Source organism: Cucurbita moschata, unplaced genomic scaffold (genome assembly GCF_002738365.1).
Source record: "Cucurbita moschata cultivar Rifu unplaced genomic scaffold, Cmos_1.0 Cmo_Scf00103, whole genome shotgun sequence".
Lineage (NCBI taxonomy): Eukaryota > Viridiplantae > Streptophyta > Magnoliopsida > Cucurbitales > Cucurbitaceae > Cucurbita > Cucurbita moschata.
In genome coordinates this window covers 263,237-282,174 of record NW_019268619.1, presented here as the reverse complement: position 1 = coordinate 282,174, position 18,938 = coordinate 263,237, and positions in this window count along the sequence as shown.

Here is an 18,938-nt window from a genome sequence, read left to right as displayed (position 1 = left end):
TAGAAATCAAGAGATTAATGAGAAGCCTCAAGCTAAATTTGAGAAAGGGGAGAGTTCTAGAATAGGGAAAGAAAAAGTAGAAAAGTCTAATGTTCGAAATAGAGATTTAAAGTGTTGGAGATGTCAAGGGGCAGGACACTATAGTAGAGATTGCCCAAATGCAAGAATTATGACCATCAAGGAGGGAGAAATTGTTACGGATGATGAGGCACATGACGACATAAATGAGGAAACTGATGAGAGTGAGGAGTTTAGTGAAGAGGACCCTACACATATATCTTTCGTTACTCGACGAGCTCTAAACACCCACATTAAGTAGGACGACCTAGACTAAAGGGAGAACTTGTTTCAAACTCGGTGTCTTGTTCAATCTGTACCTTGTAGTGTTGTCATTGATAGCGGTAGTTGCACCAATGTTGTGAGTTCCATTCTGGTCAAAAGACTTAATTTAAAGACACAACCACATCCAAGACCCTACAAGCTTCAATGGTTGAATGATTGTGGGGAAGTACGGGTAACTCAACAAACTCTTGTTTCTTTTACTATTGGAAAATATGTTGATGATGTTTTATGTGATGTAGTATCCATGCATGTTGGAGATTTACTACTGGGGAGGCCATGGCAATTTGATCGTCGGGTAATGTATGATGGGTATGCAAATCGATATTCTTTTACTCACAATGGAAGAAAAACTACTCTTGTTCCATTGTCTCCAAAAGATGTATTTATTGATCATTGCAAACTTGAAAAGAAAAGGCAAGAGGCTGATGCAAAAGCAGAGATTGAAAAAGAATCAAGTGAAAAAAAAAGCTTGAGGGAAAAGCAAGAGAGTAACACTCAGCCTAGAGAAAAAAAAGAGAGAAAAGCCAAATTAGTAAGCTTGTATGTTAGATCAAGCCAAAAAGAGGGAAAAGCAAGAGAGGAATGTTTTGTTCTCTAACCAGACTATTCTTGTACTTATGTGCAAGGGATCTTGTTACTTTACTAACATGCTTAACCCTTCTTTTCCTAGTGATTTTGTTGTGCTTTTGCAAGAGTTTGAAGATTTATTTTCCGAGGAGTTGCCTAGTATTTTGCCACCACTTAGAGGGATTGAACACAAGTGATATGAACCAAGAGACATCAATCATACAATATACTTCAATGAAGATGTGAAGAAAAGGTTGTCAAAATTATCAAAAGATGTTTCAATTCATGCTACATTGAAGAAGAATGAAGTTTGATTGTTAAAATTTGGGTGGGTTACAATTTGGGGTAATTTAGAGTTATTGTATTTTAAGACTTTTTTAGGTTACATTTACATAATGGCTAATTATGGCCATAAAGTATGAATGTTATCACTCTTGAAATGTCTTTAATAGTTTCATTTTGAGGCTATATAAAGCCATGTATGTTGTATTGGTAAGAAGACTTGAAAAATATAGTAAAAGAAATTTGTGCTTTTCTTTAGCCAATGGCTAAGTTTCTTTGCAATTCTATATAGTTTAGGTTGCATGTAGAATCATTCAAGCTCGACATGATCAATCTTGCTTGTGGAGTGATTCGAATCTCAAACAAGTGTTCTTGCATTGAGATATTTGATCAACAAGAATCATTTAAGCTAGACATGATCGATCTTGCTTCTGGAGTGATTCGAATCTCAAACAAAGTGTTCTTGGCTTGAGATATTCGATCAACAAGGTAATCCGAATCTTATTCCCCTTGTAGTTGATTCCTTATCTTATCATTTGGTATCAGAGCTTCAGGCTCAAGATCGGATATATGTTTCCTTTGCGTTTCTTCTCAATTTGATTTTTATTTATTTTCATCTTTTTAGTTTTTAATCGACCCAAAGTTCAAAATTCAATCTTTGCTCTATTTAAAATTTTGAGAGGTGAGAATGAGAGCTTCATTTGTGTAAATGAGTGCAAACAGAGTGGCCTAAAATTCCTTGAGTGTATACACGTGAGAGAGTGTTGTGAGGTCCTTTGTATTTCCATAACTTATTTTTTGCAGCAAAGTTTCACAAATAGATTCGAGGACGAATCCTCTTGAAGAAGTGGAGAATGATATGAACCAAGAGACATCAATCATACAATATGCTTCAATGAAGATGTGAAGAAAAGGTTGTCAAAATTATCAAAAGATGTTTCAATTCATGCTACATTGAAGAAGAATAAAGTTTGATTGTTGTAAATTTTGGGTGGGTTATAATTTAGAGTTATTGTGTTTTAAGACTTTTTATTTAATTTCGGTTACATTTACATAATGGCTAATTATGGCCATAAAGTGTGAATGTTACAACTTTTGGAATGCCTTTAATAGTTTCATTTTGAGGCTATATAAAGCCATCTATGTTGTATTTGTAATAAGACTTAGAAGATATATCAAAAGAAGCATTTGTGCTTTTCTTTAGCCAATGGCTAAGTTTCTTTGCAATTCTATATAGTTTAGGTTGCATGTAGAATCATTCAAGCTCGACATGATCAATCTTGCTTGTGGAGTGATTCGAATCTCAAACAAGTGTTCTTGCATTGAGATATTTGATCAACAAGAATCATTTAAGCTAGACATGATCGATCTTGCTTGTGGAGTGGTTCGAATCTCAAACAATGTTCTTGCCTTGAGATATTCGATCAACAAGGTAATCCGAATCTTATTTCCCTTGTAGTTGATTCCTTATCATATCAACAAGATTGACTTCATTCCTGGTGTGCCCATTCCAAACCGATCAGCGAATACATTTGCAGAACTCAAAGGTAAAAGAGTGGTTTTTCTACCATCTTTTACAAAAGAATACCAATTCAAATAGCCATCATACATAACCTTCCTATCAAATTACCATGGTTGGCCAAGCAATGTCTCCCGCATGTATTGGTAAAACATCATAAAGAACTTCATCTTTATATTTTCCTAAAGTAAAAGATATTAAAGCTTGAGTAGTTACCTTCATTGTTCTACTGTCGTTGAGCCATTGAAGCTTGTATGGTTTAGGATGGTGTTGGGTTGGAATTAGCAACCTTTTGATCAGCATTGTACTTACGACATTGGTGCAGCTTCCACTATCAATTACAAGACTATAAGGAGTCCCCTTGACTAAACACCTTGTGTGAAATAGGTTGTCTCTTTGATCATCAACATCATTCTCTGTAACTTGAGTTTTAAGAAGTCTTCTGGTAACAAGTACCAAATGACTCCCATCTTCTAGTTCCTCCTCATTCTCCTGGATTTCCTCTTCAACTAGCTCATCATGGTCACTTTCCTCATTCTTTGTAACTTGAGTTTTAAGAAGTCTTCTTGTCCATTCTTGATAATCATGACTCTATTGTTAGGACAATCACAACTAAGATGACCAATTCCTTGACATTTTCAACATTTGATGTCTCTATTTCTTTCTCGAATCTCCTTATATTCCTCCGCTTTCTCTTTACCCTTGGAGGTTTCAGCTTTGTTCTTTTTGTCAAGATCATACTTGCCTCCAACTTTGAAATCTATCTTTTCAATATTTACATTCTTTTTCCTAGTGTTGAAAGTAGTAGACTTTGAAATACCATACCTCTTGGAGTTCTCCTTCTCCCAAGCTAGTTGCCCTTCGATTTTGACAGCAAGGTGTAACAATTCTTGCATATCAAAGTACGCTCGCCTATCCACTTGATCTAGCCATTGTATCTTCCTCATCTTCATCAATACATGCTCTATTCATAAGGGTCTCCATTTCTTTGTAATATTCTTCAACACTTTTGGATCCCTGTTGTGAAGTATAGAGTTTTTGCTTGAGTACTCGAGAATAATGCTTAAGAATGTACCTTTTTCTCATTAATGTCTTCAATTCCTCCCATGTTTCAATTGGTTCTTCATAATTTCTCCTCCACTCTGATTTCAAAGATGTCCACCATATAATGGCGTAATCACAAAATTCAGCCACAGCAAGCTTTAACTTTCATTCTTCATTGAAATTGTTGCAATCGAAGACATGCGCAATTTTGCTCTCATATTGCAAATACTCCTCTGGATCAAATCTCCCATAGAAAGTTGAAATTTTTAGTTTTACTCCCCCGACTCCTTTTTCTTTTTCTCTCTCATACTGGTACTCCCTCTCAATTCTTTTTGGTGCTAAAATTTCTCTACCCCTTCTTCTGACTCTTCCTCTCCCTCGACCGACATCTCTCCCTCCCCTAGGACTATGTCTCGCTGAAAGGGTGACATTGTCATCTTCTTCATTTTCAACTTCTTCATTCAAGAGTACTTCTACTTCCCTCCCTTGAAGATTACCTAAGGCTATTTCAGTTCGCTCCATTCAGTCTGTCAATGTAATAATAACTTGATTCAAACGAGTAATTGTTCCGACCTGTGCTTCTCTCCACCTAGATTCATTGATCTCCCCTCAATTTCCTCCATCTTGGTTCATGATTGTACAAACAGTAGTGGAATATGTTTAGGACCTCACACACTCAACTCACTGATTTTACACTCAAGGACACTCGTGTTTATACACACAAAGGTAGGCTGTTTGGGAAAGTGACTAAATTATGATCAAGGTAGGCTAATATATCGGTAAAGCATTCTGATAGCAGCAAGCTATTCAAGGCAATCAAGATAAGTTAATTATGAAATAACAACAAAATAAAACAAGATGTGAACTAACAAATAAGGGACACGAAGATATTTTTGGATAGAATTGCACACAGAAAAAATTAAAAAAAAATTCCAAAAAGAAAGGACGTGAAGATTTTAAGAACAATCTAACTCTCCTTTTTACAGAATTAGGGAAATTTAATAGTTATCTTCAAACGTAGATTATGAGAAAAAAAAATATCAAACACAGCGGTTCTAAATTTATATGGATTAAGAAAAAGATGTGAATCAAAGTTTATTTGATCTTCAAATAAACATGCAAATGATCTTAAAAAAATGATAAAGATCGTTTATAATCACAATCGTAAGAACAAATATGATAAGAAAATGAGAACAAAGTGATGAATAATGGCGGAAATGATAGCAAGAAAGTAAATGGACAGATTTAAAGAAAAGATAAACAAATGAAAAGATAAAATCAATTCTAAAGTTGGCCACAAAGATGTAAACCTAGGCTCTGATACCAAATTGATAAGGCAACCCTAATCCTCAGCCCAACGATCCAAGCTTTTGTTGAAGCAAGAACCCTTGTTGAATCAAAGTAATTAATACCATAATGTCGAGCCATCTTTTGTGCTAGCAGCAAGAGCAGAATTCATTTGTTGATCTTTATACCAACAATCCGCTTTTATGTACCCATACCTTCTACAATGGTAACATTTTATGGCATTCCTTATGTTACTTTGCTCATTGAATTGTCTTTGTACATAAGTTTTTCCATCTACCCCTTTTACCCCGACCACAATGGAAGCTGCGAAATCCTCCTCTTCCACGACTTTCTACCTACAAAATGAATACGTTGCCTTCGTTGTTTGCTGTCTCCTTCACTTGTAATGCCTTTTCTTCATCCCTTTATGGTGATCTATCGTGATAAGCGCATACAATACTGGAATTTGCAAAGCTAGAGGTCCTTCTAGAATCCTTGCAAAACGTTCACAGAGAAAGCTAACTTAACGGATTGATTCCAACCAAGAGCTGGTTAGAAGATGAATGACTCTTAGATCGAACTTGGAATCTATGATGGTCACTCTTAGATACCAAGACAATTCACTCTAGAATTAGCTTGATCAAAACTAATTCAATGAATCGGTTTAAACATCAAACCTAAAGCAAAGTTTGAAAAAGAATAACACCAAAAGGGTATCAAGAAAACACAAAGGTTTTGTCTGTATTCAACAATTCATCCCAAACATGAATATTACATGCCTTTAAATAGGCTCAAAAGATAACCCTAACATAATAGAGTTCAACCACCAACTTACAAATCACTAATAAATGCTATTAAATACAAATTGAAGAAAATAAGACATTCATAAATTGTTTTAATTGGTAATTCAACTACTAATGGCAAGTCTTCTAATCACTTTCCAATGTCGCCACTCCATTATTTTCTTGATTTGATACTTGAATCTTCTTTGTATTGCTTCTTGTTCTCGAAGACTTTTCAGTACATTCTACTTTCAATGTTGCTGACTTGATGTAGGTGATGATTTTTCTGATTCGAGGGACAATTGAATATTTTTGATTCGAGGACAAATCCTTTTGGTGAGGGGGCTGATACGATTGACGATTCTGATTCGAGGACGAATCCTTTTGGAGAGGGGGCTGATAGATTGACGAAGAACAATTTAATATTTGCACAATTGAAGTTTTCCATTTCCAGGGTTTGAACCTACACGAGTGAAGCCGAATAGTTTTCAAGTTTGTCCCCTCAACCACTCAAATATATCAACGTTTATTAGAAGATTTTATTGTTTTTTTCATTTTCATTTTACAATGGTCAAATGGTCAAAATTAACTTTGTCTTTTGTGGAGATTAAAGGGGATTGAGATTGAATCTCGGCCACAAACGTCTTTTGTCAGGAGACTATAAATACCCACAATATGTTATGAAAAAATCAAATTGGTGGATAAATGTAATTCAGATCTCAAATTGAGACGTTTCCCTTAGAAATTCAAGCATCATATTTGTCATTTCTAAGTTTCCGCAATTTTTGTGGTAGAATTGCACCCGAGCCATTCAATCAAGGTTTGATCAAGTTCAATTGTGGAGCGACTCAATTTAGAACAAGGTTTCCAAATCTTTCTTCTAGATCTTCGATCATAAAAGGTAATCTAATTTTAACCTTATCTCTTGGTTGATCCAAATTTCGTATAAGGAAGTGTTAATTACTTTGATTCAAGGGTTCTTGCTTCAACAAAAGCTTGGATCATTGGGCTGAGGATTGGGGTTGCCTTATCATTTTTTATACCAACCCTTGTGTTTTTTACGCTTTTGAGACTGAATTTGACCTTAATTTATGTACTTGAGGTCAATATAACGTCCTATTTCCCAATTTCAGGTTGAATTATCTTAAAAATATGAATTGTTAATAAAATGATATGGACTTTCTAATAGAAAATAACTCCTGACGATACTTGGAGCAACTTCGAGGGACGAATTCAAACGTACTTGAGATTAGGGAAGACGCTGTTTAAGGCGAAACAAGTAAGTGATCTTACTATCGGTTCAGTTGCAAGACTTACCTTGTGTATGACAACACGTGCCCAATGGCCTTTACACATGTTATTTATGCTTTATATTATATGATGAGGTAACTCTGTTATATTATGATGAGACTATGTTACATAATGTTGTTATATGATGTTATACGATGATGTTATATGATAACATTATATAATGATGACATGATGATGATGATGTATGATAACATAACGATGTAAGATGCATGATAATGAGATGACTTAATATTGTTAGGATCGCACAACAACGCACACACTCAATCTAGATGAACACAAAGAATGGGATAGAGAAAATTGCAAAGAGAACTTTGGCTAAAAGGATTTTTTTTTTATTGATGACTTTAGGTATGTACAACAAGAGAGAGTATAGAGAATAGAAAGTACATTTTCAAAGCTCTATCGTACGAGATATATATATAGTTTAGTTTACTATATATAGCTTTACCAGATTTAGCCATCTACTATATAATGCTATTTACCATATATAGCTTTACCGGATATAGCTTTACCATATATATCTTTACTATATATAGCTTTACCAAATATAGCTTTATCGGATATAACCGTTGACCAAGCTATAAATAAGGAGCAGGCTCCATAACCTAATAATTCTCCCACTTGGAGACTGATCCAGTCAACCAAGAATTTCATTCTCAAACGATCACTACACCATACCAATTAAGGCTTTGCATAGCCTTAATTTTTCAACATCAACACATTTTGTCAACATGTCTGCTGGATTCTTTGCGCTCTCTATCTTCTCCAAACACATATCGCCTTCTTCCACTAACCTGCTAGTGAAGTGGTACGTCTTCTAATGTGTTTTGTCCTTGAATGATAGACTGGATTTTTCACCAACTGTATGGCACTCTGACTATCTGTATAAAGGATCTTCTTGCACTGCTTCCTACCTAATTCTTCTAGATAGTCTGTCATCCATATCATCTCTTTTCTAGCTTCAGCTATTGCCACATACTCTGCTTAAGTAGATGAAAGAGCAACGCATTTCTGCAGCTTGGACATCCAACTCACTGTTGTTCCATCTATAGTGTAGATATATCCAGATGTGCTCTTGCTAGAGTCTACATCTCCACTCAGATCAGCATCCACAAAGCCTTGCAGAACTACTTTGCCATTGCCATAACAAAGTGAAGTATTGGATGCACCTCTTAGATATCTTAGAAGCCACTTCACAGCTTCCCAATGTTCCTTCCCTGGATTTGCCATGTACTTGCTAACAACTCCCACTGCATGTGTTATGTCAGGTCTAGTGCAGACCATAACATACATCAAACTCCCAACTGCAGAAGCGTACGGAACTGATACCATGTGCTCACGTTCCTCAACTGTCTTGGGAGATTGTCCCTTTGACAATTTAATATGATTTGCCAAGGGGTAGTCATGGGTTTAGCGTTATTCATCTTGAATTTGGACAACACCTTCTCAATGTATTCTCTTGGGATAGATTTAATGTGCCAGTAGATCTATCTCGAGAAATCCTCATCCCAAGGATCTGCTTCGCTGCACCTAAATCTTTCATCTCAAATACTGAAGACAAGCTTGCCTTCAGGTGGTTTATCTCCCTCATACTTGATCTAGCAATTAGTATATCATCCACATACAAGAGTAGAAACACATAAGAATCAGTGTATTTCTTGAGGTAGCAACACTGATCCTTTTCACTCCTGTGGAAACCACTCTTGCTCATGAAGGAGTCAAACTTCTTGTACCATTGTCTCGGTGCTTGTTTCAGTCCATACAAGCTCTTATTGAGCTTACACACCATGTGCTCCTTGCCTGGAGCTGCAAACCCTTCTGGTTGTTGCATATAGATCTCCTCATCTAGATCTCCATGTAAAAACGCCGTTTTTACATCCATTTGCTCAAGGTGCAAATTCTCCGATGCAACAATACTCAGCAGAATTCGGATAGTAGTTAATTTCACCACTGGAGAGAAGATCTCGGCATAATCAATGCCTTTTCTTTGTGAATATCCTTTAACTACTAACCGAGTCTTAAACCTTCTTCTGCCATCTGGTTCAACCTTGATTTTGAACACCCATTTGTTCAACAGAGCTCTCTTTCCTGTAGGCAACTCAGTCAGCACCCACGTATTATTCCTTTCAAGTGAGCTCATCTCATCATCCATGGCTTGCTCCCACTTGGTTGAATCATCCACTTGTAGGGCCTCATCAAAGGACTCTGGTTCTCCTTCGTCAGAAAGCAACAGATAATGTAATGAGGTTGAATATCTATCTGGTGCTCTAGTAGTTCTGGATGATCTTCTCAACACCTGCTCAGGTGCAACTTGCTCCACGTTTGGTTCTTCAGCAATAGGATCAGGAGTTTCTTGAGCTTCTGATGTAACATCACTGCGTGAATTTTCCTGCCACTCAACTTCAACTCCCACTTACTTTGTAGTCTCAGGGTTTATCTTCTCTCTATCTTTGTACATGACATTTTCATCAAAGGTCACATCGCAGTGTCTTAGGATTTTCATATTTTTCTCATCCCAAAACCTATACCCGAACATGTCAGAGCCATAGCCTATGAAGTAGCATTTCACAGCTTTAGCATCAAGCTTATCTCTCTTCTCTAGATCAACATGAACATACGCTGTACAACCAAAAGTTTTCAAGTGAGAGTACTTGAGTTCTTTTCCTATCCATACTTCTTCGGGCAATTTGAACTTCAAGGGTACTGACGGCCCTCTATTAATCAAATATGCTGTTGTGTTCACAGCATCAGCCCAGAATGTCTTTGGTAGTCTAGAATGAATCCTCATGCTTCTTGCTCGCTCATTCAATGTTCTGTTCATCCTTTCTGCAATGCCATTTTGTCTTGCCTTACCGGGAATTGTTCTTATTAATCTAATTCCCTCAGCTGCACAAAATGTTATAAACTCTGATTTGTTGTACTCTCCTCCATTGTCAGACCTCAGGAATTTGATTTTCAAGCCGGTCTGATTTTCAACTTCAACTTTCCACTTCTTGAAGGTGGTGAACACATCTGACTTGTGTTTCAGAAAGTAAACCCATACCTTTCTGCTGAAGTCATCGATGAAGGTGACGTAGTACCTTGATCCACCAAGTGATGAAATTGGAGATGGTCCCCAGACGTTTGTATGGACCATTTCCAACCGCACTTTCTTCGGTTCTCTAGCAGCCTTTGTGAAACTAACTCGTTTCTGCTTTCCCATAACACAGCTCTCACAAAGGCCCATATCAACAGATTTTAAGCCTTCTAAAGCTCCTTTCGCAGTCAGCATCTTTATTCCTTTGACGCTCATATGTCCAATGTATAAACATGACTGCTGCTGCTGAGAGTGCTTCCAATTCAAGTCTATTGCCATAGACTTGAATTGGAAGCACTCTCAACAGCAGCAGTCATGTTTATACACTCTGCAGTAGTGTATAAGGTTCCGGATTTTGTGCCACGTTTAACAACCATGGCGCCCTTCACAATCTTCCACGAACTCTTTCCAAACTCTGCTGCATAGCCTGTGCTATCCAACTGACCAATAGAGATCAGGTTCTTCTTGAGACCAGGAATGTATCTGACATCTTGTAATGTCCACTGATTTCCTACTGGACTTTATTTGGAGACATCTCCCTTTCCTTCAATCTCCAAGGTTTTGTTGTCGACAAGATACACCTTTCCGAAATTTCCTGATTTGAAATTTCAAAACAATTCCTTACTTGGAGATGAATGGAACGATGCACCTGAATCCAAAATCCAGGATTCAGCTGGGCTGTCCACACTAAGGATTAAAACGTCCTCAGCATCTTCTGTTGTATATATAGAATCATCATCATCTTCAGATTTATGATTCTGCTTCTTCTTCAATTTTGTACAATCTGTCTGAAAGTGTCCTTTTCCCCCACAGCTCCAACACGTTACGTTGGGTTTGTTTGGAGATTTTTCCCGGTTCTTTAATTTTGAACGCCCATGTTTGTTTGAGCTCTTTGATTTGCTTCTTCCCCTTCGATCAACACTGAGAGCATTGTCTGATGAATCTCCAGTTTCTCGTTTGCGAATACTTTTGCTGAGAACTACATCTCGAATTTCACCAAACTTCAGTTTATCAGATCCTCGGGAACTGTTGATTGCGGCAACAACAGTATCCCATGACTCGGGTAAGGATGACATCAAAATCAACGCTTTAATTTCATCTTCGAAATTAATTTCCACCGAACTTAGTTGACTTATGATCATATTGAATTCATTTATATGATCAGCAACAAGTCCACCTTCAGACATTTGTAGATTGAACAATTTCCGCATCAAATACACCTTGTTCATAGCCGATGGTTTTTCATACATATTTGACAGCGCCTTCAATAGATCTGACGCTGTCTTCTCCTTGATAATGTTGAATGCCACGTTTCTGGATAGCGACAACTGGATCAGCCCCAAGGCTTGTCGATCCTTGAGCTTCCACTGCTCTGTGGTCATGGTATCCGGCTTCACCCCCAACAGAGGTTCGTGAAGATTTTTCTAGTACAGATAATCTTCAATCTGCATCTTCCAGAAATCGAAATCGGATCCATCGAACTTCTAAATTCCAATCTTTGAACTTTCCATCTTCACAGATTGTAGTGAATTTTGCCTAGCTCTGATACCAATTGTTAGGATTGCACAACAACGCACACGCTTGATCTAGATGAACACAAAGAATGGGATAGAGAAAATTGCAAGGAGAACTCTAGCTAAAAGGATTTTTTTTTTATTGATGACTTCAGGTATGTACAACAAGAGAGAGTATAGAGAATAGAAAGTACATTTTCAAAACTCTACCGGACGAGATATATATATGGTTTAGTTTACTATATATAGCTTTACAAGATTTAGCCATCTACTATATATAGCTATTTACCATATATAGCTTTACCGGATATAGCTTTACTGTAACGACCCTAAATTTTCACATACTCAGAGTCGCTACTAACGTCTCATGCTCATCTATAATACGAAAATATAACTTTTACATGAACATAATTGATAACATAAACTTCAAAAAAACGTTTAAAACAACTTCTTCTCTGGAAAACACAGTCATGGTCTTACGTGTTAAAACATGAAGTACTGAAATTTAGAGAAAACAAAAACAAATACAAAATAATTTAAAACAATGAAATGCAAAACAACCTATTCTAACTTAAGACTAGAAATTTAAATATGAATCTACCCTATGCATGTGCCACAGTCTCTGCTCGCGATGCCGCCGTCCTCAGTGCGCCTAGCCTTTACCTGAAAAATGATGTGGCACACGGCCTGAGTATTTTCAAAGAATACTCAGTAAGTGGCCCCACTATAGGGGCCATGCAAATGCAAACACATGCAATCATGATTTAGGGATCTATCCCTAATCATCTTAGGGGTGGCCTCCAGTCTCGGAAAAATTGGATGTGTAGTACTTCCCTACACACGACTCACACGTGCGAGTGTGAATCCCCAGTGCGCTCGCACACCCCCTGGACCCTCTGGTCAAGCTAATCTGTAGCGACGTCCGGAGGTCAGCGGAACCCCATAGTGTCATGTGCCTCATGAACACCCTCATCTGTGTGCATTCGCACCTGTGCGCATTCGCGCTCATCATATGGTGCGCGTCCGCACTCAATCTCTTGGGGAAGTAGCCCTATGCTTATGAACATACAATATGCATGAGGTCCCTCTAAATCCATCATAATGTCTCTTCTGACACAACCCTCTAGTCTCATCTCTTTGTTACTCTAGGTAACACATACTCGTGGATATTTATATTAATATCATTTTCACGCTCTTAGGGTTGTGTCCTATGTCGATCTAACGACATGATGCAATATGGCACTCATCATCATATAGCATGCTCAATATGGAAAACATCATCATATTAAGGTAAACATCACGCAATCATCATACTCATCATATTGCCACAAAGTGCATCAAACATATCAAGTACGTCATTCATCAAAATATATATATACTGCGCACATCATCAAGTATCGTAACCCACACATCATCATAACTCATACGCCGCATCGTACGACATAGTTCATACATCATCATAACTCATACAATTTTTAGCCTATCCTATAGTAAGACCACTTACTTGGTTGGCCTTAGCCGAAGTACTCCCTAATTTAATTAACGTAAGCTCCCGTTCCTCGAGAGCTGCTCTAAAGGTTGCTGGAGTTCGCTTCATATCCCACCGTTCGTCACTTTTTGTTAGTATTTCACATTTTAATTAATAATCCAACTAACAATGTGAAATACGGCTCTAAAACGGTCTGAGTAAAAATCGAATTCCAAGTTTTCATTGTTTCTAAATTTTCTAGAACTCAAATTGAAAATATGTCAATATTATTTCATGCTGCTTTGAATCATTCAATCCAACTATGGTTTGTTATAATATTATATTTTCTGGATACAAACAATAATAATTTTTCACATATTCCATTTTCCTTTTGTACCTCTTTGTTCTCTTTTCTGTATTTTTTTTTCTTCCTACAAATGATTATGCAATTATAAAACAATTTCAATCAATTTTATTCTTCTCTCTTCCCTAATATGACTATCCAATTAACAGAAAACCATTTTCAATCTATTCTATTTTCTTCTCTTCCCCAAATCACTATCAAATTCATTTACAATCCATTCTAATTTTCCTTCATAAAACTGTCCATTCTAATTTTCCTTCATAAAACTGACTATGCATCAATCAATTATGATTTTCTTCTCTTTCCTAAGAATGATGATTCATGCCATTGACAAAACCATTTTTCAATCAATTTTGATTTTCGATAAGAGATCCAAAAATCTAAATAATTGAAAAAAGAGAGATCTAAAATAATTTTTTTATCTCCTGCAAAAATAAAAGAAGAGAAATCTAACTTACCCATAAATTTTCTATCTCTTCTCTTCCTATCAAATCTTCTTGGAGTGAAGCCATTCCTTCCCAATGACTATTTTTTTTGTTTCTGTTCTGCTTCTTTCTTTTGCAGATAGCAGTTGGAGGTGTTGGAGAGATATTCGGGGAAGGTGGAGAGAGGGTCCATACTTTATTTTTATTTTTATTTTTTTTAATTATTTTATTATTATTATTTTTTTCTTTTCGGGTTGTTACATTTACCATATATAGATTTACTATATATAGCTTTACCAAATATAGCTCTACGGGATATAACGGTTGACCAAACTATAAATAAGGACCAGGCTCCATAACCTAACAAATATCACGTTATTCCATATTAAGATGATGTGCATGTATTAAATATCACGATTCATTATGACAATGATTTTTCTAAAACACAACTCTAATTAATGTTAATGATGATGAACGTATGAAGGCTAATGAATGCATATTACCAAGGGTAATATTTGAATAGTGTATAGTGTTGTGTCATAAAGATGATTTAAAGAGAACTATATGAACCTAATATATTTTGTGTGTTTATATACATCGGGTTATTTTTCCATTTATGATGATGAGTATGGACAAGTACACTATGATGATGATGGTGATCATACCTTGCATTATACTCAAAGGTCTGCTGATCTCCGAACGTCCAGCTACGAACAATTAGCTCGACAATGATGGGTCCAGGGAGGTGCAAACTACCTGAAGATTCATGCTCGCACGTGTGGGTTAAATATTTCTAAAATACTCAAGTCGTGTGCTACTTCTATTTCAGGTAAAGACAAGGTACCCCTGTACGACTCACAATGGCATCACAAGTAAAGATCATGGTACGTACATAGGATAGTGGTATTTCATTTATTTAGTTTCCTTGTGTTGTTGTAAATATGTTTTTGATCATGTAAGTTTATGACAATGTTTTATCATGAGATTTTAAATGTTTATTTTTCGCATAAAAAAGTATAGGTTATGATGATGGTAAAGACTTTAGGTCATTACATTAATTTTACTATCCGTGTATAAATTTCATAATGATTATATATATATATATATATATATATAATATATGGATATATTTATAAATAGTATGTAAAAAGGTATGTGTTTGATTACACTTTCCCTCCACAAATTTTTTATAGATTAAATAAATATGGTTCATCCTTTTCGATAATGAAACATAAATAGGTAACTTGACTCTAGCCACTATCATATGCATTACGTAATCTTTTATGTGAAAACATTCATTTAAAATAATTTATAAACGAGGACAAAGAATGTATTTTTGCCTTAAGAGCCTTAAAATAAAAAAACGAAAAATATTCAATATAAAATAAAATAAAACCAAAGGAAAGATTAAAAACAATTTTCTAAACTAATCTAAGATCTAAAAAATAAAATGCAACTACCTTAATACAGGTTTTATGGTCTTTAACTCATCACCACTGTCAATGGTAAAAGGGTGTCTTGCCTTTACCTAAAATAGAAGAGTACACCAGGCTTGAATGTAGTATGTTTGCCTTAAGAACCTTATAATAAAACAACGAAAAATATTTAATGTAAAATAAAATAAAACCAAAGAAAAGATTAAAAACAATGCGATCTAAGATCTAAAAAAATAAAATGCAACTACCTTAACACAGGTTCTATGGTCTTCAATGCGATACCACTGTCAACCGTAAAAGGGTGTCTTGCCTTACCTGAAATAGAAGAGTACATAACATAACCTGACCTAACATGATTTCATATCCTAGCGTATCATGGCATTTCATAGCATATCATTATTCAACGTAACATAATATGACATTTCATTTATACTATAATGTTACAACCAAACCAATATTAGAACCATTTACTTGGTTGGCCTAGGCCAAAGTTACTAATTATTCTTTGTACCAGCCTGAATTTGCTCTCAAGTTTCAATTCAACCTCAGATCCATCATCTCGATGATATCAGTTAAAACAATCACCCTATAGTTCAATTGTGAGGGTAAAGAACTATCTTGACATATATACACTTTTTAGAATTTGTTTAGACTATTATAAACTAGTTTAAGAACCTCCTCGAAGATCTAGGGCAAATGGGTTGGATTCGGGTCGGGTCAAAACTCCAACTCAAGACAACAACAACCATGTTGATCTACGTGGATGACCCAGTAGCGGGCGGCCCACTATCCATCACGCTAGTGTTCAACCCACAAGCATTGCAAATGACCCACCTTGCATGCAATCCACGAAGCCCAGCCTGTGAGCCCTCAGCCCAACGACGCCTATGTGAGGCCCCAAGCCTATCAACGGAGCGCGAGTGCTGCTTGGGAGCACTTCAATTGGCTTCTACTTTGTTTTTGTTGACTCGATCAACTTGATGGTTCTTTTGATTGACCTTTTTTTGTGATCGATTTGCTTCCGTTTTATCATTTGAGAATGTTTTGAAACTATTTTTTGACGTAATTAAGATGAGATATTTAAGTTAGGAGGCCGTAAATTCGACTTTCTATGGATGAAATATTATGGGTCAAATTGGATATGCGAAACTCAACCTAGAACGTTTTATTCGGAAAAGATTAACTTTTTTGTGAAATTAAGAAGGATTTAAGTAGAATTAACTTGAACTCTAGGTGTGACATTTCCTTATTGAATGACCGCACTTTGATTTTGTGGGGTTCCCTTTATTTCTAATTAAATAAAGCATGTCATTCGGTTTAACTTTTGAATGGTACCCTATATTTTGTTTGAATAATTTCTATTAATGGATGAACTTGCAACGTGTTTGTTCACATCTTTTACTTAAAATGACATGACAACGAGTCCAAGTTAATCTAAGAGTTCTAGAAAATTAGTCATTATAACCGATTGAAACAAAAAGAAATCAAATAAACTATATAAAATGTCTCAAATGTATGCATCCCATGTCAAAAATTTTCAATAGGTAAAGACATTATAACCTCGACCGGAAGGTTAGAACTCTAAACTCCAATCCCAACCGTTAATTTCTTACCATTTGAACCTCATTTTTTTTTTTTTTTTTAACATGAACAAAACAAGCCCGCCCGATCGACTTCTATCTTTTTGAATCTTAAGTCAAGTTCAGTTAAGTCAATGAAGTTTACAATCTAACCTCTTTTGATATGAACCACAGCCAAGGAATTTCCATACCTTAAGGACCAATCACAAGGATGAGAGCCAAAAACCTACAACAAACCTTATAAAGTTATATTCAAGCTATGGTGAGCTCATCAAAAGAAATTCTAGAAGACGTTGGAGACCTCTCTTATATGTTGTGCAAAGTTGAGCTTCAAGAAAGAGATGAATTAAATGCACTTTAAGTTGCATTTAATGAACTCCGCTGAATTTATGAAACTAGTCAAGGATGACTAATAAGCACATTTCATTCATTACACTATTTAATTATAGTTGAACTATTTGTTTGTCATATTTAAGCTAGTTTTAAATATAGGAGTTAAGGTTATATTGTAACCCACCTATGTTACCATATTCCACCATTAACTAGCCATTTTAATAATGAGGTTATGGACATTTCTCATTTACTAGTCCATTTAATTTGGGAGTTATGTATTACATGCTTTAAGGTTGTAAATGCTATATAAATTCTTCTTTTCTTTGATTAGACATCACATTTTGGAATTAAAAATAGAATTTCTGTTTTAGCTTTGCTGAGATCTAAATTTTCTTGGCAAATTATTGGGTTTAGAACTTGCATACTAGAGTCATTCAAGTAGTATTGATCAAACCTCTTGTGGAGTGATGCGAATCACGAGTTTAGAAACGAGTTTTCTTTACTCTTGATCTTGATCATCAAGGTAATCCATTCCATACTTTTCCTTGGATTGATTTCCATATCATCTTTGTTTGAAGCTTTGCTCGGAAGCAGCCGACTTATTGAAGTTTTGCTACCACTAATTTAAAAACACAACAATATACTTGCAACACTCAGTATAGAAAAAAGCGAAAAGATTGAGATCGACAAAGCACAACAAAGAAAGTGGGGGCAAAGATGTTGGGTGAGTGGTGTAGAAGAAAAGAAAAGGAAAGGAAAGGAAAAAAAAGAATTTGGTGCTTGGCTTTACACAAAATCATCCACATTCAATTAAAGTGGATAGGAGACCCATTTCATTTCTACCAAACACATCCTCCAATTCCATTCTTTCTCAAAAATGCCATTTGTTTCCCATTACTTTCTCCTTTTTACTTTTTTCTCAAACCCTCTTATGTTCTTTGTTTTTCTTTGTTTTGTAAAGTATAAGAAAAAAAACATGATTTTGGTACCTTATATGGATTGATGGGTTTGGTCCTACATTTGTTTGATATGATTAATTAGTTAAAAAGATGTTTGAAATCATTGAAAAAAGACATCGAAGTAAAGGTAAAATGATGGTCTCCTATTGATTTTACTAGAAGCTCCTCTTATTTATATACACTATCCACTAATATTAATTAATTATATAAACTCGTACAAACACAAAGCTCCTTAATTAAGTTGGGTTGGATTAGAAAATCTTTTAGACCAACTCGAGATTTAGACTTAGTTGAGTTGGTAACTCTAATACAGCTCTCAACCCATTCCTCTATTTTTAAGTTGGGTTTGGTTGTTGAGTTATTTTTTTAATTATTTAAATAATTTTACTTAACCACCCTATTACATTAATAACTAAGATCTTATCAATTTACATTTACGGTTAAAACACATCAATAAAATCGACTACAACATTAAAAAAGTAGGATAGAGTTGGGTTGTAACCTTATTTTCGATTTGAGTGGGTTGATAGACCAAAAAAATGTTAAACCCACCCCTTGAACTGAATTTTAAGTTTTCCAAAAATTCAACCTAACTCAAGCCAATAAAAAATCTAACACAATCGAACTATTCTGGTTTGGATTGGATAGT